General features: G+C 41.2%; 1 protein-coding gene across 1 annotated transcript in view; it reads right to left on the reverse strand.

Annotated features, from left to right (window-relative positions):
* The window catches only part of ARHGAP28 (Rho GTPase activating protein 28), a 204,531-nt gene extending 177,596 nt beyond the window's left edge, over positions 1-26,935 (reverse strand). Inside the window, exon 1 of the mRNA XM_082259736.1 lies at positions 26,639-26,935. The gene's annotated coding sequence lies outside the window, so the exon portion shown is untranslated. The remainder of the gene's footprint in view (positions 1-26,638) is intronic.
* Positions 26,936-27,277: the final 342 nt, after the last annotated feature.

Below are 27,277 nucleotides of genomic sequence, written 5' to 3' on the forward strand. Positions count from 1 at the left end.
TACTGTACACCATAATGTGCAAATGCTGCATGCTGTGCATACTAGTACATTATGATGAACAGCTCCTGGGGGCAAGAGCGTCGCTACCGGGAGGCAAACAAGGTGTTTGCCTTGGGCGCCATTTTACAGGGGAACGGCACTGTCACCCAGGCAGGAGGGATACTAGCAAGGACTGCAGAGAACAGGGACGGATTGGGCCACCAATCTGATACCCCAAAAAAGGCCACCACAGACAGTGCCGCCTTACTAACTGGCAGCATTAATCCCAGCAGGCTGAGACTATTAGCTTGCCCCACCTCCACCACTGGCTATACTGCCGCCCGCTGGCACGGCATGCTCAGTGGGAAGGGAAAGGGAACTGCCAGGACTCAGTTGAGAGCAACTCTCAAAACCATGGAACCGTGTGTGTTACTGCAGAGACCCATACAAAGAGGAGAAGTTCCTGCTGGGACTTGTAGTCCTTCACTTTTGGGGGATGTGACCCCTCAAAACTGAAGAACTACAGGTTCCAGCATGAGCCACTCAGAACTGAGTCTGCAACACCCTCCAACCCCCAACTAGTGAAGGACTACAGCAAGAACCTGTGAGATCTAAGGGATCACATCCTTAGATTTCAGGGCTTCATGCTAGGACTTGTAGTCCTTCGGTTTTGGAGGGAGTCACATCCTTAGATCTGAGGGGTTTATGATGAGACTTGTAGTCCTTCACTTTTGCAGTTTGCATTCTTAGATCTCAAGGGTTCATGCTGGGACCCTCTCAAAAGTGAAGGACTGCAAGTCCCAGCATTGACCCCTCAGAGCTGAGGATTGTGACACCCCTCCCAACTAGTGAAGGACTACAAGTCCAAGCATGAACTCCTGAGATCTAAGGATGTAACCTCTTAGATCTCAGGGGTTCATTCATGCTTGGACCACATAACCACCAGAGACCCCGCATAGCATAGTTAACGGATAAAGGGTTGGATCTGAGAGAAGTTTGGGTTTTTTTTATTTTTTATTTATTTATTTATTTATATACCGCTGTTCTGTCAGTTATGAACATAGGGATTATGTGTTCCTCTTATTTAGGAACACAGGTCTCTGTGTTCATCCAGCAAGCCCATCCCCTACACAGTTAGAAAGCACCCCCTAGGGACACATTTAACCCTTTGATCGCCCCTGCCAGTGTCTTTAGTACAGTAACAGTGCATATTGTTAGCACTGATTACAGTAGTAATGTCACTGGTACCCCCAAAAGTGTCAAAAATGTCAGTTAGGTGTGCGCAGCAATGTCGCAGTCCCGCTAAAAAATCGCTGATTGCCGCCATTACTAGTAAAAAAAAATTAATAAATACATTTAAATGACATAAATCTTTCCCCTAGTTTGTAGACATGATAACTTTGCGCAAACCAATCAATATACACTTATTGGGATTTTTTTTTCTTTTTTACCAAAAATATGTAGCAGAATACAAATTGGCCTAAAATGATGAAACAATTAGATTTTTACATTTTTTTTTATTGGGAATGTTATTTAGCAGAAAGTAAAAAAATATAATTTTATTTTCAGAATTGTTGCTTTTTTTTTTTGTTCATAGCACAAAAAATAAAAATAGCACAGGTGATCAAATACCACCAAAAGAAAGCTCTATTTGTGGAAAAAAAGGACATCAATTTTATTTGGGTACAGCGTTGCACGACCGCGCAATTGTCAGTTAAAAAAACACAGTGCTGAATAGCAAAAAATGGCCTGGTCATTAAGGGGGTAAAACCTCCTGGTCCAGAAATGGTTGATAAAAAAAAAAAATAATAATAATAATTTATTTCTGCTATAAAACAAATCCAATAATTAAAAAAAAACGAAAAAAAAAAAAAAAAAAACGAGTTTGTTCACGAATTTAGGCCTAAATAAATTCTGCTACATATCTTTGGTAAAAAAAAAAAAAAAAAAAAAAATCCCAATAAGTATACAGTATATAATTTGGTTTGTGTGAAAGGTATAGCGTCTGGAATAGAAATTGGAATTTTTATTCGATTTTTTTTTATACTAGTAATGGCATTGATCAGAGATTTATAATGGGACTATGATAGTGTGGTGGAAATCCGACATTAACTGACGCTGCCTGGGGGGTACACTAACTGACATGACATCAATAATGTCACTAATACAGTGATCAGTGCTAGTAATATCCTCTCAGGGTTTCTCTTCATCACCCATGGCTGTTGTGAAGGACAAGGGGAGTTGAGTTGTTTGGATTGGTGCTGCTTTTCTCATGTTACCTAACAATGTATGTATGTTCCTTACCTGGCAAACCCCCATGAAAGCTGGAAACTACTGTATTAAAAACTGCTACTACAGTGATCTTCACCAGCTTTTGGGTCCCTTGATGAGTGGCTGCCTTAATATTTATTTAATATAGGAGGTTGCTTGGCACAAGTGCCAATCAGAAAACTCTTTGTAATTTCTCAGTGACACTGACCCGCCTCTCACTGTGTCTAATCAGGGAGCACCTTGTATTCATTGAGAAAATGCAAAGTGTTCCCCAAATAATGCCCATGCTGAGCAAGCAACCATCTGTGTTCACAATACAGCAGGAAAGCTCCTTAGTACAGGACCTGGAAGCTAGTGGAGATCACTTTCATTCGGTGCCTGCTACAGTCATTTCCAGCTTCCCTGTGGATCTCACACGTCTGGAAGATACATATTTTACCATAGGTGTGCACAGCCTATTGCATTAGGGTGTGCACCCCAAATCTCAAACACATATGTGGGTGCGTGCATGTGTATACTGTATATACTGACAGTGTCAGTAGGGCAGAGATTGGTGTCCAGTAGGGCAGAGTTTGGTGTCAGTAGGTCAGTGACCCATGTCAGTAGTTTTTATTTTTATTATATTATTTTTAATTTTCTACAATTTTTTTATTTTTTTAGGAGCCCAGAAAGGGGGCTTTGGTGAAAAATCAGGACTCTAAACAGGGAGAATATGCACCACATGGGGTGATTAGAGTGTGCCCAGGAACACCTGGCACACCCTGTGTACACGCCTATGTATTTTACATTGTACAGTTGTATAGTTACATTTTATAGTTACATTGGTCCAGCTTGAATTATGTATTCAAGCTGGACCAATGTAACTAAATACCCATGCCGTAACTTCAGCTTTAACCACTTTCCGACCGGCCTATTGTGAAAACACGACCGCAAAGTGGTTGTCTAGTTCTGGGAGTGCGTACATGGACGTCCTCCCAGAACCACGCTCCTGAGCGCCCCCTGGGGCGCGCACACGGGAGTGTCCATGCTCGCCGGGTCCCGGGGACCCGACGCAACACGGATCGTGGTAAAGGGCCAATGAGAGCGGTCCTTTACCATGTGATCGCTCCGTCCAATGACGGAGCGATCACGTCACAACAAACCGGCGCATGTCCGGTTCATTTCTCTCCTCTCCTGGGACGCTGTACACAGCAATCGGTACAGCGTGCGAGGAGAGGAGAGAAACTGCAGCTGCACGCCTCCTCTGCCTCATTGTGCCCAATTAGTGCCCCATCCGTGCCTCATTCGTGCCCCATCAGTACCTCATTTGTGCCCCATCTGTGCCTCAGCTGTGCCCCATCCATGCATCATCCGTGCCTCATCCATGCATCATCCGTGCCTCATCCATGCCCACCCATGCCACCTCAGTGCTCATCCATGCCACATCCATGCTCACCCGTGCCACATCCGTGCTCATCCATGCCTCATCTTTGCGACATCTGTGCCTGCCCATGCTGTCTCAGTGCTCATCCATCCCACGTCTGTGCCCACCCATGCCACCTCAGTGCTCATCAATGCCACATCCATGCTCATCCATCCCACATCTGTGCTCATCCATGCCACGTCAGTGCTCATCCGTGCCACATCCATGCCACCTCAGTGCTCATCCGTGCCACATCCATGCCACAGGAGGAGTGGCAGAATGTATTTTGGGGTGTCATTTTTGCTATGTGCATGCTATGTGTAAGAAATGTTTTATAAATGGACAACTTTGTGTAAAAAAAAAAAAATGCATTTTGGTTTTCTTTCCACATTTTCCAAAAACTTGTGGAAAAAAATGACATGTTCAAAAGACTCATTATGCGTTGGGGTGTTTTCTTTCCAAAATTGGGTCATTTTAAGGGGGTTTCCATTGTCCTGGTGCTCCAGGACTTTCAAAAGTGTGATAAGTCGTCAGAAAATTATATGTGTAATTTTTGCTTCTAGAACGCCTGACGGTGCTCCTTGGATGTTGGGCCTCTGTATGGCTGTAGAAAAGTGTCACACATGTGGTATCGCCATACTCAGGAGGAGTAGCAGAATGTATTTTGGGATGTAGTTGCAAGTATGCCTGTACAGTGTGTGAGAAATAACTTCGTAATATGACCATTTTGTGAAAAATATTTTTTTTTTTTAAAAAATCTTCATTTTGCAAAGAATTGTGGGAAAAAATTACATCTTCAAAAAACTCACCATGCCTCTTACTAAATACCTTGGAATGTCTACTTTCCAAAAAGGGGTCATTTGGGGGGTATTTGTACTGTCCTGACTTGTTAGGGTCTCAAGAAATGAGATAGGCCGTCAGTACTTTAGGTGTGATCAATTTTCAATGATTGGCACCTTAGCTTGTAGACTCTATAACCTTCACAAAGACCAAAAAATGTATACTTATTTGGGTTATTTTTACTAAAGATATGTAGCAGTATAAATTTTAGTCAAAATTTATGAAGAAAAATGACTAAATTTGCAAAATTTAAAACCAAAACGAAGAAAAATGCATTTTTTTACAAAATTTTCGGTCTTTTTTCATTTATAGCGCAAAAAATAAAAAACCCAATTATGATTAAATACCACCAAAAGAAAGCTCTGTTTGTGTGAAAAAAAAGGATGAAAAATTCATATGGGGACAGTGTTGCATGACTGAGTAATCGTCATTCAAAATGTGAGAGCACTGAAAGCTGAAAATTGGTCTGGTTAAGAAGGGGGTTTAAGTGCCCAGTGGGCAAGTGGTTAAAGGGAGGAGGCCTGCAGGAGAATAATGACATCCTCTCAGCCTAGGCCAAGTCACTGGACTGCAGCTCAAAGACAGCTTCTTAATAATAAAAGGCAGACCTCCCTAAAGGAGAAGTAGGGACAAAGCTGTTTTGGTCCTACTTTTCCTGTGGGTGACAGGGATCCATTTTTACTGCACTCCTGTGATCCATATTCAGCCTACAGTGGGCTATATTCCACTGTTAGCTGACGGCTGTAAGATCCTGGCACTCTCAGTGCCTTTCTATCTCCTCACTTCCGGGTTGCGTTCCACCACTCAGGTAGGTGGAACGCATATAGGTGTGTATTCCTTTAACAGTGCTGATGTCATCATCAGGCGCCGCACTGAGCGGCTATTTCAACTGACGGTCTGCACTCACACATGGTTGGTGCAACCGATCCTGATACCTGCCTAACCTGACGCTGCCGAATCTTCCAGCTACATACCCTATACCTGGATTGACCGGAGCCTCGCTACCTTGTCCTGCACTCCTTCACTACTGGCTATTGATAAGTACCCCACAGGGGACCCCCTCTTATCAACAACACTTGCTAACTAATACCTGCATTACAGAACTGTTGCTAGCTCTAGGATACATGCTCTCTAGTATCTATCACCTGCATTACTAAACTAGATTGCTAGCTCTTGTGCCTACTGCTTACTAAACCCTGCATTCCTGAACTAGATTGCTAGCTCTTGTGTCTACTGCTATCTGTTACCCTGCAACTCTGTTTGTGCATACCTCTGAACACCACATCGGTTACCAGCCTATCCGATTCTCACATCGGTTACCAGCCTATCCGATTCTCACATCGGTTACCAGCCTATCCGATTCTCACATCGGTTACCAGCCTATCCGATTCCCACATCGGTTACCAGCCTATCCGATTCTCACATCGGTTACCAGCCCTATCCGATTCTCACATCGTTACCAGCCCTATCCGATTCTCACATCGGTTACCAGCCTAGCTGATTCTCACATCAGTTACCAGCCCTATCCGATTCTCACATCGGTTACCAGCTATATCCGATTCTCGCATCAGTTACCAACCTACCTCCACACACCTACAAAGAGACTAACATACCTGTATTATCCATTGTAACTATTACTTCTACCTATCATCATCTACTATCACTCCTGCAACATCACTATCTGAGTGCTTATCATCATCTACTGTCACTCTTCAAAGCCTATACCTTCAGTGTATCATTTCACTGCTACTTGCATAATTACCTATCACTCCTGCAACATCATTAACTGAGTGTTTGTGTATGTGCATACTGAATCAGGCTGAACCACTGTGATGAGTCAAGAGTGTTGGATCAGGTGATTTAACATATCTCTACAAGACTACTGAGTGGAATTCTGCAGCTGTAGATCCAGCCCCATTGAACTAAGAACCCAGAGCGTTACAACGGCACACAGCCATTCCAGGCTCTGGAGAGATCCTGACTTTAATGTCAGGCCAGATGTATGGACCAGCAGCGGGCTCAGTCATTGAGTGCACTACTGAGAGCATGAGCTGGCCGCTCCCGACCCCGGCAATGCTGGAGAGGCAGAGCAGAGAGCCGGTGAGTGATAGTCACCCGCTCTCTGCTCACTGAACACTGAAAACTGAGCAATCAGTGATTCTTGATCACTCAGTTCTCGATCTATGCTGCATCTACCTAGGTGAGTATAAATGTTTAATTTTTTATTTCCCATAGTTCTCTTTTAAAACATGATACTGTTACTGTAAAGTGTGATATGTTAGGAAGGTATTATGTGAGCTTGAAAAGTTACTACCGTGAGACGGTCCATCCAATAAGATATCTGTGACATTCATTTATTTCAAGCTCAGAACAACAGATAATCAATTTTTTGGTTGAAAAACACAACTCTGTGGTGCCATATTCTGTCCTCCCGTCTACTATCTTTTTCTTTCTTGAGGTGATTGGTGAGAGATGGAGCTGCAAGAACATCCTGGGTATAGACCAGACATTCACAAGATATAGCCGATTGTCAATCATGTTGGCCCCTGAAGGGTCTCCAGAAGTGCCTTGATTAGCATTTGGTGCACAACCAGGCAAAAAACCCATATCCTGTCCCTGCTATGCACCATCGTGCAGTTGCCAGTTGCAGTTTGAATGATTCTGGCAGCTCAGAAGATCATGCTTAATACAAACAGGAGCTGGCTGTTCCAAGAGAAATAGTATTGATGCAGCTCATGTGATACTGAGACAATGATAGGGGCATGGGGAGAGACTTGAAAGACCAAGAACATGTGTCTCTTAGTGAGGTGGCTGTCATGGGGCTGCCTCTAGGCATTGTTGACAATTAGAAGCATTTTTAAAGGACAGTTCCTTTTTAAATTTGCCATTCATTTTTTATAGCAGCAATGAGTCAGTGGACACAACTATAAATAGGTGCAAGAACCAATCTTAGCATAAAATTACATTAGCGAGTATGGGATGGGCATGGCAGAATGATAATAGGGGTGACAATGAGGCAGATGTAATTAGTAATACTAGGTCTTTAGCAGTAACTGTAATATGTCTGTTTACGCCATGTGGACCATGACGCCCATCTCTGTGTTTGACAAATGGACCATGACTATGAGTGGGCATAGTAAAAAAGCATAACAGCATGTGGGTACAGTTTAGTTGGTATTTTTAATGTTGCCAATATATACACGCAATAGTTTTGACACGTGGGCAGAACTGTTGAATATGATCGCTCTCTGGTCACAGGATGATGGTAACTGAGCATTGTGCCATTTTATGACATTATGTAGTGCAGCGATGTGCACATGCAACATAGAAATCCTATATAGGTAGTTATCAGATGCTGAAACTAATATAGAATTAAAGTCACACATTTATTCTGACTACCTTTACTGTGTACATTCCTTAATTCGCTGCATGACCTTTGATGTGATTCGAATTGAGCACCTCTTTCTTAGATGTATAAAAAAAAAAAAAAAACACACAACCTACAAAAGTACAAAATATATGCTCCTCAAGCAAAACCTATATACATTTCCAATACTATTATGATAACAAGGCCACATTTTGATTTTTTTTTAACGTGGCAAAGCTTTGCCCCAAGCCCTTTAAAGTTAAGAGAGCCACCAGAATAACAGGGTCACTTATCTGTGTTGGTGCTTGGGATTAAGTGCTTGCTATGAATACATCCTGTTTTTGGCAAACCACCGTCAGAAACAGCAAATGGACAGTTGGCAAGCCTGCCCTAATGGCAATTGCCAAATCTTTGATATTCTAGCTGTCTATGTTCTGACCCTTCTCTCCCTTTGACCTCTTCCTCATTGTTCCACCCCCCCCTCCATAATCTTTTCTTGTTTGCTCCCCACCCCTCCCCAGTCCATGACCTCCTCCACTTTTCTCCCTACCTCCCCTCTCTCCATGTCCACTTCTTGTTGGCTCCTGTGCTTTGCCTTTCTCGGACCTCCTCCTCTTTGCTCCCTGCCCTTCTACTGTCCAATTTTCTCCTCCTTTTAGTTGTTGCCCTCCCTTCTCTGTCACCTTCTCTTCTTTGCTACCTGCCCCTACCCTTTCCATGACTTTCTCCTCTTTGTTCCTTGCTCCTCCCTTCTCAATGACCTCTGCCCTTCCACCCTCACACCATTCCCATTATTCCTTTCCTTTTTGCTACCTGCGGCTCCCCTATCCATGGCTTCTTCATCCTTCCTTCCTCTCTCTATAACCTCCTTTTAACTCTCACTGCCCCTCCTCTCCTTTAACATACTGTTATCCCATTAAACAAAACAAACAAAAAAAAATAAATATATATATATATATATATATATATATATATATATTATTTCACAAAAGTGAGTACACCCCTCGCAGTTTTGTAAATATTTTATTATATCTTTTCATGTGACAACACTGAAGAAATTACACTTTGCTACCATGTAAAGTAGTGAGTGTACAGCTTGTATAACAGTGTAAATTTGATTTCCCCTCAAAATAACTCAACACACAACCATTAATGTCTAAACCACTGGCAACAAAAGTGAGTACACCCCTAAGTGAAAATGTCCAAATTGGGCCCAATTAGCCTTTTTCCCTCCCCGGTGTCATGTGACTCATTAGTGTTAAGAGGTCTCAGGTGTGAATGGGGAACAGGTGTGTTAAATTTGGTTTATCGCTCTCACTCTCTTTTACTGGTCACTGGAAGTTTAACATGGCACCTCATGACAAAGAAACAAGAAACTCTCTGAGCATCTGAAAAAAAGAATTGTTGCTCTACATAAAGATGGCCTAGGCTATAAGAAGATTGCCAAGATCCTGAAATTGAGCTGCAGCATGGTGGCCAAGACCATACAGCAGTTTAACAGAACAGGTTCCACTCAGAACAGGCCTCGCCATGGTTGACCAAAGAAGTTGAGTGCATGCGTCATATCCAGAGGATGTCTTTGGGAATAGCAATATAAGTGCTGCCACAATTGCTGCAGAGGTTGAAGGGTTGGGGGGTCAGCCTGTCAGTGCTCAGACCATACGCTGAACACTGCATCCAATTGGTCTGCATGGCTGTCATTCCAGAAGGAAGCCTCTTCTAAAGATGATGCACAAGAAAGCCAGCAAACAGTTTGCTGAAGACAAACAGACCAATGACATGGATTACTGGAACCATCTCCTGTGGCCTGAAGAGACCAAGATAAACTTATTTGGTTCAGATGGTGTCAAGCGTATGTGGCGGCAACCAGGTGAGGAGTACAAAGACAAGTGCGTCTTGCCTACAGTCAAGTATGGTGGTGGGAGTGTCATGGTCTGGGGCTGCTTGAGAGCTGCCGACACTGGGGAGCTACAGTTCATTGAGGGAACCATGAATGCCAACATGTACTGTGACATACTGAAGCAGAGAATGATCTCCCTTCAGAGACTGGGGCACAGGGCAGGATTCCAACATGATAACGACCCCAAACACACCCCCAAGACGACCACTGCCTTGCTAAAGATGCTGAGGGAAAAGGGGATGGACTATCAAAGCATGTCTCCAGACCTAAACCCTATTGAGCATCTGTCGGGCATTCTCAAACAGAAGGTGAGGAAGCGCAAGGTCTCTAACATCCACCAGCTCCGTAATATTGTCATGGAGGAGGGGAAGAGGACTCCAGTGGCAACCTGTGAAGCTCTGGTGAACTCCATGCCCAAGAGGGTTAAGGCAGTGCTGGAAAATAATGGTGGCCAAACGAAATATTGACACTTTGGGCCCAATTAGAACATTTTTACTTAGGGGTGTACTCCCTTTTTTTGCCAGTGGTTTAGACGTTAATGGCTGTGTGTTGAGTTATTTTGAGGGGACAGCAAATTTACACTGTTATACAAGCTGTACACTCACTACTTTAAATTGTAGCAAAGTACAATTTCTTCAGTATTGTCACATAAAAAGATATAATAAAATATTTCCAAAAATACGAGGGGTGTACTCATTTTTGTGAGATACTGTACATATATACATTGCTATAGATGGGGGCTAGGAATAATGGGACATATAGTCAAGACAAGGGCAGTTGCTGAGTGATCCAGAGCAACAGACTTTCAGAACTAAAAGGCATAAATGCTTGGGCACATATTTAGATGAAATTTGGATGAAATAATATGTTGAGGAATGTTTTCTTGGTCAATCTGCATAAATTATTTAAAAAAAGAGGGGTTAATACTCCTTTAAGTAAAGCTTCTAAATGTGCCCTTTTTGAGCTTATAAGGTGGCTATTGTATAAAAATGTGAGTGGCTTATAAAGCTTTGTAAGTCAGGGATACCTAATGCATCCCACAATCTCTCCAACAATATGGAAAATCATTTGCATAATTTACCATTATTTTAATTCACTGTCACTGTCTTCAGGTAATATTTGCTTTTTCTCCTTTTTCAGTTAGAGAACTAACATCCAAAAAGATTAATGTCCTTGCCTTATCTCTGTTAAAGCTGGAATTACAAATCAATCTCAGCATATCTGACACAATATCGCTTGCAATGCCGGAAAGCTAATGCTATGCAATACTGAAGGTTATTATATGATGAGCAAAAGAGGTGTGAAAAGGCCATGGAAATCAGCTACTCCTTTTGTTCCTTTATCAGAGGAGGACAATGGCGCAGAATAATAGCAGTAGAAGTCTGCAATATATTATGCATTTAGAATTCATATTCTCTGCTGGTTATTTTAATGTTTTTCTTTAATTTCTGTAAAAATTGTAAAATGTACGTACTAAGGTGGCCTGTTAAACTAAGCACCTTGGCAGAAATAGCATTATAAAAATGGGCCTTATCTCTATCACATAGTAAGTTTGGTTCATTATTGGTCATTTAAAATGGTACTTTGCTGTCCTCATGAGCCATTTTTGATACTTTAACTGGACAGGGAAGCATACTGTATATTAATTATGTTCTTATATATATATTTTCTTTACAATATATATATATATATACATACATACATACATACATACTGTGTGTGTGTGTGTATATATATATATATATATATATATATATATATATATATATATAGTGTGTGTGTATGTACAGTGCCTTGCGAAAGTATTCGGCCCCCTTGAACTTTGCGACCTTTTGCCACATTTCAGCCTTCAAACATAAAGATATAAAACTGTAATTTTTTGTGAAGAATCAACAACATGTGGGACACAATCATGAAGTGGAACAAAATTTATTGGATATTTCAAACTTTGTTAACAAATAAAAAACTGAAAAATTGGGCGTGCAAAATTATTCAGCCCCCTTTACTTTCAGTGCAGCAAACTCTCTCCAGAAGTTCAGTGAGGATCTCTGAATGATCCAAAGTTGACCTAAATGACTAATAATGAGAAATAGAATCCACCTGTGTGTAATCAAGTCTCTGTATAAATGCACCTGCCCTGTGATAGTCCCAGAGGTCAGTTTAAAGCGCAGAGAGCATAATGAAGAACAAGGAACACACCAGGCAGGTCCGAGATACTGTTGTGGAGAAGTTTAAAGCCGAATTTGGATACAAAAAGATTTCCCAAGCTTTAAACATCCCAAGGAGCACTGTGCAAGCGATATTATTGAAATAGAAGGAGTATCAGACCACTGCAAATCTACGAAGACCTGGCCGTCCCTCTAAACTTTCAGCTCATACAAGGAGAAGACTGATCAGAGATGCAGCCAAGAGGCCCATGATTACTCTGGATGAACTGCAGAGATGTACAGCTGAGGTGGGAGACTCTGTCCATAGGACAACAATCAGTCGTATACTGCACAAATCTGGCCTTTATGGAAGAGTGGCAAGAAGAAAGTCATTTCTTAAAGATATCCATAAAAAGTGTCATTTAAAGTTTGCCACAAGCCACCTGGGAGGGAGACACACCAAACATGTGGAAGAAGGTGCTCTGGTCAGATAAAACCAAAATCCAACTTTTTGGCAACAATGCAAAACGTTATGTTTGGCGTAAAAGCAACAAAGCTCATCACCCTGAACACACCATCCCCACTGTCAAACATGGTGGTGGCAGCATCATGGTTTGGGCCTGCTTTTCTTCAGCAGGGACAGGGAAGATGGTTAAAATTGATGGGAAGATGGATGGAGCCAAATACAGGACCATTCTTGAAGAAAACCTGATGGAGTCTGCAAAAGACCTGAGACTGAGACGGAGATTTGTCTTCCATCAAGACAATGATCCAAAACATAAAGCAAAATCTACAATGGAATGGTTCACAAATAAACATATCCAGGTGTTAGAATGGCCAAGTCAAAGTCCAGACCTGAATCCAATCGAGAATCTGTGGAAAGAACTGAAAACTGCTGTTCACAAACACTCTCCATCCAACCTCACTGAGCTTGAGGTGTTTTGCAAGAAGGAATTGGCAAAAATTTCAGTCTCTCGATGTGCAAAACTGATAGAGACATACCCCAAGCGACTTACAGCTGTAATCGCAGCAAAAGGTGGCGATACAAAGTATTAACTTAAGGGGGCTGAATAATTTTGCACGCCCAATTTTTCAGTTTTTTATTTGTTAAAAAAGTTTGAAATATCCAATAAATTTCGTTCCACTTCATGATTGTGTCCCACTTGTTGTTGATTCTTCACAAAAAAATACAGTTTTATATCTTTATGTTTGAAGCCTGAAATGTGGCAAAAGGTCAAAAAGTTCAAGGGGGCCGAATACTTTCGCAAAGCACTGTATATGTATGTGTATATATATATATATATATATATATATATATATATGTATGTATATGTATATGTAAGTATATATTATATATATATATATATATATATATATATTGTTCTTCATATATTTAATTATTTACTTTATCTATAATATAATATTGATAAAGTAAAAACAATATTACCTCTATAATATTTACCTCTTAGGTAAATATAAAATATTGTATAAAAAAAAAAATCTTATTTTCTTATCTACTAGTTACTACCAGCAGGTGTTGCACACTTCACTGATCTGACTGACTGCTGTGCTTTTAAAAGCATTTCATATATGTAAACAGACTTGGATAGCAGGAGATAAAATCACACACATGATTCAGTGTATCAGACATGGGGCACTATTCCCTCTCTCCTAGAAGATATAGACCTGTATTTGTTACAACTGACCATAGCTCAGCATGATCTGCAAAATGCATTGGCATTACCCTATATGTATTAATTAATAAAATTATATTGTAAAAACATCAGTTTGTAAACTTATTTATGTTTAAAGAAGAATTCCAGGTATAGCAATTGCTCGTGCTTTGCTCGAGCTGACAAAACTTGTTTTGAAAAATAATGCAATATACCAGTCCACAGCAAAAACTTTTACAAATGGTGGCCAGCAAAATATTAATTCCCAATATAAATTTAATAAAAGAAAGTATTTTTTTTATTATTATGTATTTTATATTATGTCTCCCCTTTTGCCACCTCTAAATCTGGCACTGCTTATAGCTTAACATAGGCTGACTACTCACAGCTCCAGGCAGCTTCAGCCACATAAACAAACCACGTATTCACACTACACAGAACACAGAACCCATGTGAATGAACCCTAAGACCTCATTCACAAACAGAGCTTTATTTGTACAGTTTTTAAGCTTTTAGATTTTGCAGGAATATTGTTGTGTTTGTGTCCAAATAAAATACATTAAGACCCCGTTCAGACAGGGGCGACACGACTTGGTGGGGCGACCTGTGAAGTCACGGTGCACAGCGTGCACCGCGACCTCGGCGCGCCTTGCACGGACTTCATATAATTGAAGTCAATGCAAGTCGCCTCCAGGTCGCCCCAAAGTAGTACAGGACCCTTTTTCTAAGTCGGAGCGACTTTCGTCGCTCCTATTAGAACAGGTCCTGTACTATTCAATGGCGAGCGACCTACCGCGACTTGTCAGGCGACCAAGTCGCCTGACAAGTCGCGCTAGTGTGAATGGGGTCTTAGTGTATTTTTTTAGGGTGAGGTCTGTCAGGTAGGCTGTACAGGGCCCCGTGATTTCTAACAGCAGCCCTGCATTTAGATCTCAAACTCTTCCATTCAGAGAACACTTTGTATTTAATGTTCTCTATGAGTTATGTGCTTTATGAATGATATTGGGATCCAGGGTATATTATGTGAAATATAAGCACCCTTGGAACACCTGTTCAAGGTTGAATATTGCTGCACTAAATGTAAGTAGCCTGCTCATCTAGAAGCCCAGGTTCTGAATCTAAATAAGCAGCTTGCAAACGTGGATAGGAGAATGTTGCTCATCAAGCCAGAAGTTGCTGGAATTTAGACCCGTACGAAAACCCCCTACTAAATATAACCATTGGCATTTTCTTGGGAATTCAGGAGGTGAGCACCAAGGGTCAAAGGTTGTAGGACTTGTGCACAGTACCTAAGTGAACTACAGACTAGGGCTGCTGCCCCTATTGTTGAAGCAGAGGCAGAGCCAAAATAAAAGGTTAAGTAATGTGAAATAAGACTAAATTAGAGGAGCAGGGTTTGTCTGATATGTGCCTTCCTTGTTACTGGTGATCTAATGGTGTAAATTTTGAGCAGCAGAAGAGTTGGAAAAAGTTCAGATCCAGAGAGTAAATCAAGCAGGTGCAGAGAAATCCTTGCATGGCAAGTCATCAGGTACAGCTTCCTCTCAAGCAAAAGTCAGCACCATAGCAGTAACAGCACTAAACCCCACTCCAAATCTCATTTTACTAGCAGTCAGATTCAGCAGTGCATTAGATTACCGTATTTTTCGCCGTATAAGACGCACCCGGAATATAAGACGCACCCAATTTTAAAGGAGGAAAATCTAGAAAAAAAAGATTCTGAACCAAATACTGTAGTAAAATATTTTATATTTTATGAGGTAGGGAGGGCGGTGTCTTCTCCCTGGGATTCGGGGGCGGAGCTTTGGCGGATCAATTCTTCTGCCCATCAATCACGGGCATCAAATCAAGTAGGAGTGGGGCGAAGCAGAGCACGGACCAGTGGCGGCCGGTCCATAGGGGACGCCAGGGCGCCGCCCCCCCTAAAAAAAGGAAAAAAAAAAAAAGAAAGAAATTACAAAAGAAGCAATAAAGTTTTCAAAAAAAAATTAAAAAAAAAAAAAAATTGCGTTCGCCGCCGGCCTATGTGGAGGCTGGGGGTGGGGGGTTACGACCCAGAAGAGGCGCCGATTGGCTGCCTTCTGGGGGCGTAACCTGGGCACAAGGCACAGCGCATGGACACCCCCACTTAGTGGATTCCTGGCTGTGATTGGTCCAGACTCCAGCCTGGACCAATCACAGGAGGACATCCCGGGACGGTCCTTTGGTCACGTGACGCGTGGGGGCGGTGCACCGCCCCGGCGTCACGTCCTTCCCGCCCGCCGTCGCAGAGAGAGGGGAGGCACGTGAGGAGTCGGACGGACTCCTCTGGATTCAGCCGGAAGTCGCCCGAAGCAGTCTCGCACCGGCCGCCGGAAGAAGCTGACCGTCTGACGCGAGGTGACGGAGGACCGCAACGTTCGTCTCCGGCCGCGAAGGTAAGTTAAAGAACCGGGACCGGCTGCACTAGCGCTGGCAAGTGGCAATGGATGGAGCCATGGAGGATGGTGCTGGATGGTAGAGTGCTGCGGGAGGTGCATGCATGGCTGCACTGTGCACAGTGCAGCCTTGCATGCACCTCCCGCAGCACTCTACCATCCAGCAACATCCTCCATCCATTGCCACTTGCCAGCCCACTAGCCCAGTACTGTCTGCTTTGAAGGGGGCACGCACGCTGGTCTCTGCATTGAAAGGGGGCATTATACTGGTCACTACATTGAGGGGTATGTATACTGGTCTCTGCATTGAAAGGGGGCATTATACTGGTCACTACATTGAGGGGCATGTATGCTGGTCACTACATTTAAAGGGGGCATGTACGCTGGTCACTACATTGAGGGGCATGTACGCTGGTCACTACATTGAGGGGCATGTACGCTGGTCACTACATTGAGGGGCATGTACGCTGGTCACTACATTGAGGGGCATGTACGCTGGTCACTACATTGAAAGGGGCATGTACGCTGGTCACTACATTGAAAGGGGCATGTATGCTGGTCACTGCATTGAAAGGGGGCCTGTATGCTTGTCACTACATTGAAAGGGGGCATGTACGCTGGTCACTACATTGAAAAGGGGCATGTACGCTGGTCACTACATTGAAAGGGGCATGTACGCTGGTCACTACATTGAAAGGGGGCATGTATGCTGGTCACTACATTGAGGGGCATGTACGCTTGTCACTACATTGAAAGGGGGCATGTACGCTGGTCACTACATTGAAAGGGGGCATGTACGCTGGTCACTACATTGAAAGGGGCATGTACGCTGGTCACTGCATTGAAAGGGGGCCTGTACGCTGGTCACTACATTGAAAGGGTACATGTATACTGGTCACTACATTGAAAGGGTACATGTATACTGGTCACTACATTGAAAGAGTACATGTATACTGGTCACCACATTGAAAGGGGGCCTGTACGCTTGTCACTACATTGAAAGGGGTTTGTACTGTGGGGTTTGTGCCACTCTCAGTCAGTGTATCCCATAATAGGGTGTCTCTCACAGTATATCCCATAATAGGGCCCCTGCTCCCTATTATAGGATATACTAGTACTGATGGACCCCTTAATATGTGATATATTGGGAGAATTTGTTCACGCAAGCAAAATACAGGGGACAAAATGGGTAGAGTCTATAAGGGGTGTGGCTTCTGAGAAATGGGAGGGGTCAAAATAAAAGGGCGGGATCTTGCGCCCCCCCATCTTAAAACTTCACCAGCCGCCACTGGCACGGACAGCACACAGTAAACATTGGACGGAGGAGGCGGAACGTATGGAGCAGGAGGGGCAGACGTGCGGACATTTCAGGGCAGCATAGATTGATACAGTGCCCGGGAGATATGCACAGAATCAGCGCAATTGTGCCCACACTGCCCAGCAAGGAGTGAGACTGCCCGGGGAGACATGAGGAGGCACAGCCCGCACTGATGGAGGGAAAGGTACCGGTAAGCTCAGCAGAGCACTGACATGGGGCCCGGGAAGCACATGGTTAGACTGTCGGGAGGGGGGGACAAGGCGCGCTATAGGAGGGAGAGGGAAGCCTGAACACACACAGCCTGGCCGTGCAGGGAGGGTCAGAGAAATCTCCACAGCCCGCAGTACATGCCACAAATCCAGCCTGCAGCACACACAGCATAAAAAGAGGACTGTGAGCAAGCACCACACAAAGTCAGGGGCAGTTTTAATGCAGGCAAAATGTGTATTTGTCGTATAAGACGCACCAACTCCCCCCCCCCCCCCCAGTTTTGGGGAAGAAAAAGTGCGTCTTATACGGCGAAAAATACGGTATATAATTTCAGATATACTTAACAGCTATGAGGCTACAGAACCAGAACACCTAGGCACAGAAAGTACACTTCAATTTTTAGGAGGAATTAAAAACAAATGAAATATTTCACAGGGTACTGCTTAGGCACAATTAACATTTATACATGTTTCCTATAGCATATCATATATAACATAGCAATCCTATTTTTTTTTTTTAGTTCAGGTCCTCCTAATGCCAAGTGTCAACACAGGCTTTTTTCATGTTCGGACTGCTTCTTCCCCCAAGTCAAAGAAAAGGCAAAAGCAGCTTGAAGCAGTTTGATTTAGGATAAAGTCTAAAGGGGTTCAAACACACCCATAAATGAACTGTATATAATTTCTGAAGCATCTCAAAGTCAACTCAAAACCAGCTGAATGCACCTTAGACCTAGTCTATTTGGACAGTATGGTCACTTAATGACTTGGCACCATCTATGGTAGCTTAGCTCTTCGATAAAAAATAGAAGTTGAAAAAAAACACTATTTTATTTCAGATAATTGCAGTACATTTTCTGATTTTGAAGTCTCTGTGTGTGAACACCCTTCCTCAGCATGTCACAACTGTAGAAGTTTGAACCAAGGAAAAAAGCTAAACTCATATAATAAAATATAAGTTTTACCTGATCTTTTTATTTAAAATATGCTCATTTCATAATGGTATATTGAAGGGTGTGGATATAGACATGGTAATTACCCGCAAATTAGATTTAAAATGTCAAGGGAAAAAATAATTAAGGGAAGGTCAGGGATGCTGCTTTATGGCTGAGAAGTAACCCCAGTCCTTAGTAAAAACAGATTGATAAATTAGGGTCCAAAAAATGAAAGGGTGTCAGGTGCTAATTCCAATAAAAATGTATTAAAATATATATATATATATATATATATATATATATATATATTTAGTTTCTTTCATATTTGATTTGAAATAACATAGAATCAAAAAAATGTTTTTTTTTTTTACAAGGTTAAGATTAAAGGAATTGTAAAGTCAGAAGTTTTTTTTTTTTTTATCTTAATGCATTTCTAATTCTATGCATTAAGATAAAAAGCCCTCTGTGTGCAGCAGCCCCCCTAATACTTACCTCAGCCCATCTCTATCCAGTGATGTCCACGAATGCCTCAGCCGTCCCAGGACTCTCTCTCCTGATTGGCTGGGACACAGAAGTGCATATGCTCTGTCATTGGCGCTGCTGTCAATCAAGGTCAGTCAGCCAATGAGGAGGGAAAGGGGGCGGGGCTGGACCACAGCTCCATGTCTGAATGGACACATGGAGCTGTAACTTGGCTTGGGTGCCCCCATAGCAAGCTGCTTGCTGTGGGGGCACTCACCAGGAGGGAGGGGCCAGGAGAGCAGAAGAGGGACCCAAGAAGAGGAGACTCTGGGCTACCCTGTGCAAAACCAACTGCACAGAGGAGATAAGTATAACATGTTTGTTATTTTTATTAAAAAAAAACAAGAGTTTACAATCACTTTAGCTCATGAAAAATCTTGAAAGACTAAAAAAAAAATGTTGCAACTGTAAAGTATACCTGCAGCAGCCTTGAAAAACTTCTTGTTATATATTGCGAAAGCTTGTCCTCTTCTTTGCCTTCTGCGCAGTAGAACAGGCCAATAGAGATGTGTAGGATTTGGGGTTTAGCACTACACCAAAGTGTCTGAGCTTTTCATGCTATATTATATTCATCAATAACATTTGGGTTTTAATACTGATACAGATAGGCACTCACTTTTTGTTATCGGTAGAGTCTAAGTTCCAATTGGCTATATTTGGGCAATTTCAACTTTATTTAGTCCTACTGAATTTCTTTAAAAAACAAGTACTGTACATACAAGTGAAATTTCTAAGCCTTATAATTTTATTCCCTCTTTTATACAAACAATATTTTTCCCATCTATGGGCTATGTATAATCTAAAATGTTCCTGGTTTATTTATCTGAATGTTTCAGGCATTTCTGAATGTATTAGATTACTATTTCACAGGTTTAGAATGCTTTGCAGTTTTGTTTATACTGAGTATGGTGCCCTTATGTTCTGAAAATGTTAGCTATCTTTGTTTTATCTGTGTTTTCTAGTAACATTCTTTCACCTAGAAATTTCTCTTTTTCTGAGAAAACAAATACTGTACTTCCTTGATGTATTATAAATCAGAAAACCCATTTGTATGAGCCTGCGAAGAAAGAGTAGCTTCACACATTATAAGGAAACACTTTATTAGTTTACATGTGGAAATATTTACATTATGTACCCCTTTGTAAATTGTATTTTTATGCTCTTAAAGAAATTCCATAACAGATATAAGTGAGGCAAAAATAAAATAAAAAAAATAAAGAAAACGTAATCACAATATCAAACATAAACATAATAACAAATCAGAAAAAATTAGGTAAAGTATTTGGCTTTGTGCAATCTTATGCTATGAAATAGTTTGAAATAATAGGACAAAAATAAAGTCTATAAAGATTCACTTTTACGAGCTATATCAACACTATAAATTATTTCAGAGAGAGGAATGCGAGAGAACATAGTATTTAATAACGAATAATATTTATACCCTAACCTGCTTATGGATTAAATGACTCAACAAACTCATTCCATGGTTCCATACTACAGTACACAGGGACACGACAACCAGTCTCTTGATCCTGATGTGGGAAGAATTCAATCATTCAATATGGTGGGACAGGTGGTGTGCCAACTCTCCATAGGACTGAACAGAGAATGCGGCTTGAATGCATGGGAGGAGCTGGACCTGACTGTAACATTTTTGAGAAGAAGATATGTGTCACATTAAGCGGACCATACAGTAAGGTGGCCATGGAAGCCCAATACCTGCCTGTAGTGCAGCTACATTTTAAACCAGGGGGTTTAAATAACTTTCTAAATAAGGGGCAAGTTAACTGTCCTCCAGACTTTAGGGGGGCTGGACTGTGCCTATCAAGAGTAGAAAATGTCCCATCATCAGTGGGAATACACAATCCCCCATCATTGGTGTTAGTGGGAGGAATTGTACCTCATCATTGGTGTTATTGGGAGAAATTGCGCCCCATCATTGATGTAATTGGGCCCTATTGTTGGTGTTATTGGGAGGAATTGTGCCCCATCATTGGTGTCATTGAGCCCCATTGTTTGGTGTCTTTGGTAGGAACTGTGCTCAATCTTTGATGTCATTGGTAGGAATATTACCCTTTATGGTTGCCAATGAATAAAACAGCACCCCAAGGGCCAGATAAATGCATGCAAAGGGCCGCATCTGTCCCCTGGACCGCAGTTTGAAGACCACTGTTTTAAACAGTGGAAATCAACACAAAGAACATGAATTTGAAAGGTGATTCTAGTGATCTGTTTGTAATATGGATTAATATGAGTATTATTATAACGGCAGAACATTTTTATTATTTTCTATAAAACGCAGCCTAAATACTGCTTTCCAGAAATGTTCCAAAATCTCAAACTGTAAACTGATCTCTTCAGTATTAGTGAAAAGTGTATGAAAATAAACCTAAAACATGATCCATTTTGTATCCCTACTAAATACTAGACATACATGGAGATTCTATAGCTGTCTGCCAGATGGCAAGGAACGAAATGATAATTGCATTAAACCAAATAAAACAATGTAAACAGATGATTTGTTTACTGGATTTAATGGAATAGCATAGAGACCAAAGCCAAAAGCAATAGTTTTCTGTCATTTTTGCCAAATTAAATATTACAGTTATCTATCTGGATCACAATCAATGTAATCAAACCATAAACTATTTGTTCAAATTGTTATCTGGTGATTATACAATGTGGCAAAGCCTGTCTTTTCTTTATACACTTGGATAGCCTTTATACAGTTTGTGAAATTAAAAAATGAGGATACTTGATGTACCATAAACCATTTGGTCAGAAAATAATTAATGCCTATCTTTAGGCAATTCATTCTTTTTTTATTGTATATAAAAAACATAAATAATAATACAAATTACATTTATAGTTTTTTAAGTAGATCATTCTATTCATCTACTCTGTCTCTCACTAGTCCCTTCCATACTACACCATTTACTCCAAATTTTCTGATATTTCTGTAGGTTTCCCTTACTTTAATACATAACTTTTTCATATAGATATACACACATATATACAGTATATCTATATATATATATATATGTATACTCTTTAACTTATTTATAGTTATTTATTATATTATAATCATATGTAAATAGTTGGTTTGGGCTGCTCGTCCTTAAGAATTACATGCAAAATAATTGTCCTGCTTTCAGCACCTAAAATCGTTAAGAATCATACCGCCAGGGAGGTTAAGGTATTCAAATGTTTGCATAGTTTCATGTTCATACACCTGCTTTAGGTCAATCACACCTTTCTGTCTCCAGAAGTTTCCTTTAGGACTTCCTTCTAGCTGTTCAAATGCTGGGTTATTCCAGATGGGCACTTCCTAGGGGATATCACTAAACCCCACTATTCTTTTAGCTTCTTTCCATACCACTCATGCCATTGTAAACGTGGGAATCTTAATTTTAGGTAACCTCGCTGACTGTGCCTCCAATGCTACCACTAAGTCCTCTACCTGGAGTATTGCCAATAGGTATTTTTCCACTCCTCCTGCTCTTGCCTGTCTTATCCATGTCTGTAGCTGTTTTAACTGCCCTGCCAGGTAATATAAATGTATATCTGGAAGTGCCATCCCTGCTTCAGTTTTCGATCGTTGTAATGTTGTTATTTTAAGTTTGGATCTACCATTAGTCCTTATAAATTTTATAAATTGCGAGTTTAACTTTTTAAATAGAGATTTTGGTATAACTACTGAAGAATGTGAGAGTATATATAAACATTTGGGTAATACTACTGTCTTTTTTTTTTTTTCCAAAATATACTACTGTCTTGATTAAATGTATTCTTCCTGCCACCGAAAGTAAAAACTTTGACCATATTCTCAACTTGCATTTAATTTGTTCCAATAAGGGATTTACATTCATTGGCAATGCTTCCTCTGGATCCAACGTAATTTGAATACCCAAGTATTTAAATGAACTCACTATCTTCAACAAAGGAAATTGTTCCTCATTCCTCTGTATATCGTGTCTAAATGGCATTAAAACAGATTTCTGTCAATTGATTTTTAATCGTGAATACTTCCCAAATGTTTTTTTTTTTTTTTTGTTTCATTGCTTCCGTTAAGGAGTTTTGTGTGTCTCCCATATACAGTATTATATCATCCGCATAGAGACCAATGACCTCCTTCCTATTTCCCATTACTATTCCTTTGTATTCCTCAGATTTCCTAAACCTCAAAGCAAGCATCTCTATTGCTATAGCAAATATATGGGGGGATAGAGGACATCCCTGTCTTGTCCCTCTCTCTAAACATATCGTAGATGACATTAATCCATTCATCAAAAGAGTTGAACGAGATTAACTATAGATTATGGTTATCCATTTTCGAAATCTTTCTCCGAAACCAAACTGTTGCAGTGATTTCTGTAATTACAGCCATTCAAAAGAGTCAAATACTCTGGCCATATCCAAAGATGCCAGGGCACTCGACTCTGGTATGTATTCCTTCATTTGTGCCATCAGTTGTTTTTCTTATATTAATTGACGTTGATTTTCCTGTCATAAAGGCAGTTTGATTGCTATGAATTATTGATAAAATTATGTTATTAGGCCTTCCGGCTAAGATCTTCACCAGTATTATTTAATTACTGTTAAGCAGCGAGATTGGTCTATACAAGGCACATTCACTTAGATCTTTATCTGGTTTTGGAATAAACACCACCAGAGCCTCATATATAGATTCTGGAAAAGATCCCCACATGAAAGCTTCTGTATATATTCTAGTTAAAACTGGTGCTAGGATATCTATGTATCGACTATATACCTCCAGCGGAATTCCATCAGGGCCAGCTGATTTCCCTGATGCTAATAAACTCACAGCTTGCCGCACTTCCTCTTCTGTAATCTCCTTATCCATCATACTAGCTTGTTCTTCCGTCAACTTAGGATATTCTATTTCATTCATATATTGCTCCATTTCCCTGTGTGCAAGTTAGCCTTGTCCTATACATAGAAATGTAAAATTTATGGAATAATTTAACTTTAGATGCTGCCAGTGTTGTTTGATTGATTCCCTTGTTCATAATTCAGCTGTTTTCGGAAAAAAATGTTTTTTAGCGTTAACTTCCGCTTGTGTCTTGTACAGCTGTATACATTTCTCCCCCCTTTCTTTATTACTCCTTGATGGATCCCCTATATATTCTATCTCCACTTGCACACATTTTTCAGCTAGTTCTTTCTCTTCTTGCCTATTGGTTTTCTTAATATATGCTATTGTAGATCTCAAAGCTCCCCTTAGGTATGCCTTGAGTGCATCCCTACAATTACCATCCAAAGGTAAATTTCCATGGGCTTCCAGGAACATTCTCAGCTGGTCCAGTATTCGGTTGTTAATCTCTATTTGCGATAACCAATAAGGGTGTATCTTCTATCCTGGTCATCTTCCCTCTAAGCCTACAGCCAGTTCAAATAGCAGTGGGGAATGATCGGACACTCCCCTGGTAAGGTATGTAATTGACTACACCAATGGTAGTGTCTTACTATTACCCAGTGCCAGATCTATTCAGGAAAGTTACAGATCGAGCTTACTGGCTTTCTACACACCTGTTTTGACCACTTTATAATCTGAGGGTCATTACTCTCTGGTAAGCATGATCTCCTCGCACGACACAGTGTTGACGTGTGCTTTCAGGATTCACGGCATTTGGTGCTGGTTCCTGTTACAATTCTATTGCATATTCCTTTATTGGACTTAACATCATTAATACCGGCACTGCACCCTGTTACAATATCTACTTGCAGCAGTGACAGCCCAGTCTCCCCAGGCAGCACTGGAGACCCCAGTCCTCTCTCTCAACTCTTGGTGGCCTCTGAACTCCTTGCACACAGGTTCCTGCCTCACAGTTCACTTCAACACAGTAGTTATGGCAACCACCAAGCACTGTACACAGGCTTCAGTAATACTCAGGCATCATATGCACAACTTAACCCTGCCAGTCACACTGGGGCTGTTTGTACATTCAGCCCTTCAGACTCAGTACAGTTCACAGCTTAGCATAGAGGTATAAGCAAATAAAATCATCCCGCTCGCTAAACTTACATCCCCACTCACTCCTTTGAACAACTCAGTTCACACCACCCTCTTTCTAGAGGGTGGGATGTCCGAGGTAGGATGCATCCTCATCCTATCCCCACGAACAGCAGTAGCAAGTAGAGAGAATTCTCCACCTCAGGGTTGTTCTTCAGTCCTGCATGAGATTGCTGGAAAATGCTAAGGGAGGTAGGGGGAGGGGATTCCAGTCCTGATAATGGTGTATGATGTATTTGGCAGCAATGACAGAAATGACAGTAAGCTGTCCCTGCTGCTCTGATTTCTGGTACGCAGCCCAGGACATGGCCATGGTGTGGCAACTTACTAAAAAGCGTGACTGTCCTGGCAAATCCAGGACAGTTGGCAAGTATGTAGTCACCATATGTCTTGTTTTGTAGCTTGGGATAACTCTCTAGTCAGATTGGTTTATACAAATCTTTGAATATTATTGTTGACTTTTAAAAAGCTATTGGAATTTTCTCCTGGAATGCTAGCTTATTATTTTTTATTATCAAGAGATCATGAGCCCCAGTACAATAAACTATGGTAACCAGTGCTGTATTTTGGCCTAGGCTGACAAGGCCCAGGCCTAGGGCGGCACTTTGCAGGGGGGCAGCAAAAAAGCTGCTCCCCCCTCCACCTGAGACTCTATTGGCCACTAGTTGCTAGAGCTGCCTCTCTAACCCCCCCTCTCTCTCTCTCTCACCCCTCTCTCTCACTCTCACACCCCCCTCTCTCTCATCCCCCCTCTCTCTCTCTCTCACTCTCATCCCCTCTCTCACCCCCTCTCACCCCCCCCCCCCTCTTGAGATCTCAGGGGTTAATGCTGGGACTTGTAGTCCTTCAATTTTGGAGGGAGTCAAATCCATTAAAAAGAGTGTGGGACAAATTTACTTAGGAGGGGGAGGGGGAGGGGGGGGGGGCCCAATTTTAGTCTTGCCTAGGGCAGCACAAAACCAAAATACACCACCGATGGTAACGCATTCTGCATGTATTTGATTGCATTTAAAATAGTACTGTGTAAAGAAGTTAGACTTCTGTATTATTGTGGTTTTAGCTTTTCAATCCAATGGTTCAAGGCCCTGTGTGAAGTGCTGCATAATATATCAGTTATACAGTATATTCAAACAGTATGAGCAGGCAGAAGTTAACAAGACGAGTGATAACATCAATGTTGATGGTTTAACTGCCCTGCAATGTCAAGCTTGTCTTTGTAGACTTAATGCAACCTAAAACTGGTAGATAGAATATAGTGGGCCAAATATATGACTGACCTCTTATGTCTCCAAGGGAATCTATTAGTGAGATCTCTCCACAGGAGATCTTGCCTCTAACAGTGTGCTGCCAAGTCATGCAAAACAAATACAGAATCCAATAATAAGAGGTAATCCCCTACATAGTTATTACAGCAGGTGTGGAAATCCAAGAACTCAGATGCAAAGATCTCATTGTAGGTGACCCCACACAATAGAGCAAACATGACGTGATTCAGTTTACCAGCCTCCACCAAAACAAAACCATCAGTGCTGGGTAAACTGGCCCTTTAATCATAATTGCCAAAAGCCACTGAACCCTTTCATTCTGTAGATATAAAAATGTATATACTGTAAGAACATAAACTTACCAATGAAGAATATATCTGTGAAGATGTTCAGAACATCATTTCCAGGATTTGTGCTTCTTTAGTTCTTGTTTTCTTTGAAATTGCCTGTGTGCTGCCAAAGAAGTATTATCCAGATTTAAACAACCAGCAAAAAGTAATAAGATGAAGGACAGTAATGCCTGGAAACTATTTTCCTGACTGGCGTAATGTTAAATCCCTGTAGATAGCAATTTCACCACTTGATTTATGGCATATTTCCAGTTATGTGGTAATGTCACTGTTTAATATATCCAAGCACTTCTCTTGGCTTTGCTTTCGTTGGAAGATCAAAAAATCCTTGTTTTTCAATCTGTTACCAATGCCTAGATGCTGCAAGTGCTTAGCTGTAATAAGCATTTTTACACTATGGGTTATTCATTATCAAGGATTTCAGGTCTGGTTAATGTGTGCTTACTTTAACAGCCAAGAAACACATAGTTTAGAGTGGTTGGATATGTTTGTGCTGCTGAATTCCAATATAATGTACATAACAGGGGAATAAACTCAAACAGTAAAAAGTGATATGTGGTTTTACAACATCTACCACCTTGTAAAACAGAAAGCTGCCTACCGTATACTATTTTGTATGTAGATGTAAACCCAAACAGTGTTTGTCAAGGC

Source organism: Pelophylax lessonae (assembly GCF_965119305.1).
Source record: "Pelophylax lessonae genome assembly, chromosome: 5".
Taxonomy (NCBI): domain Eukaryota; kingdom Metazoa; phylum Chordata; class Amphibia; order Anura; family Ranidae; genus Pelophylax; species Pelophylax lessonae.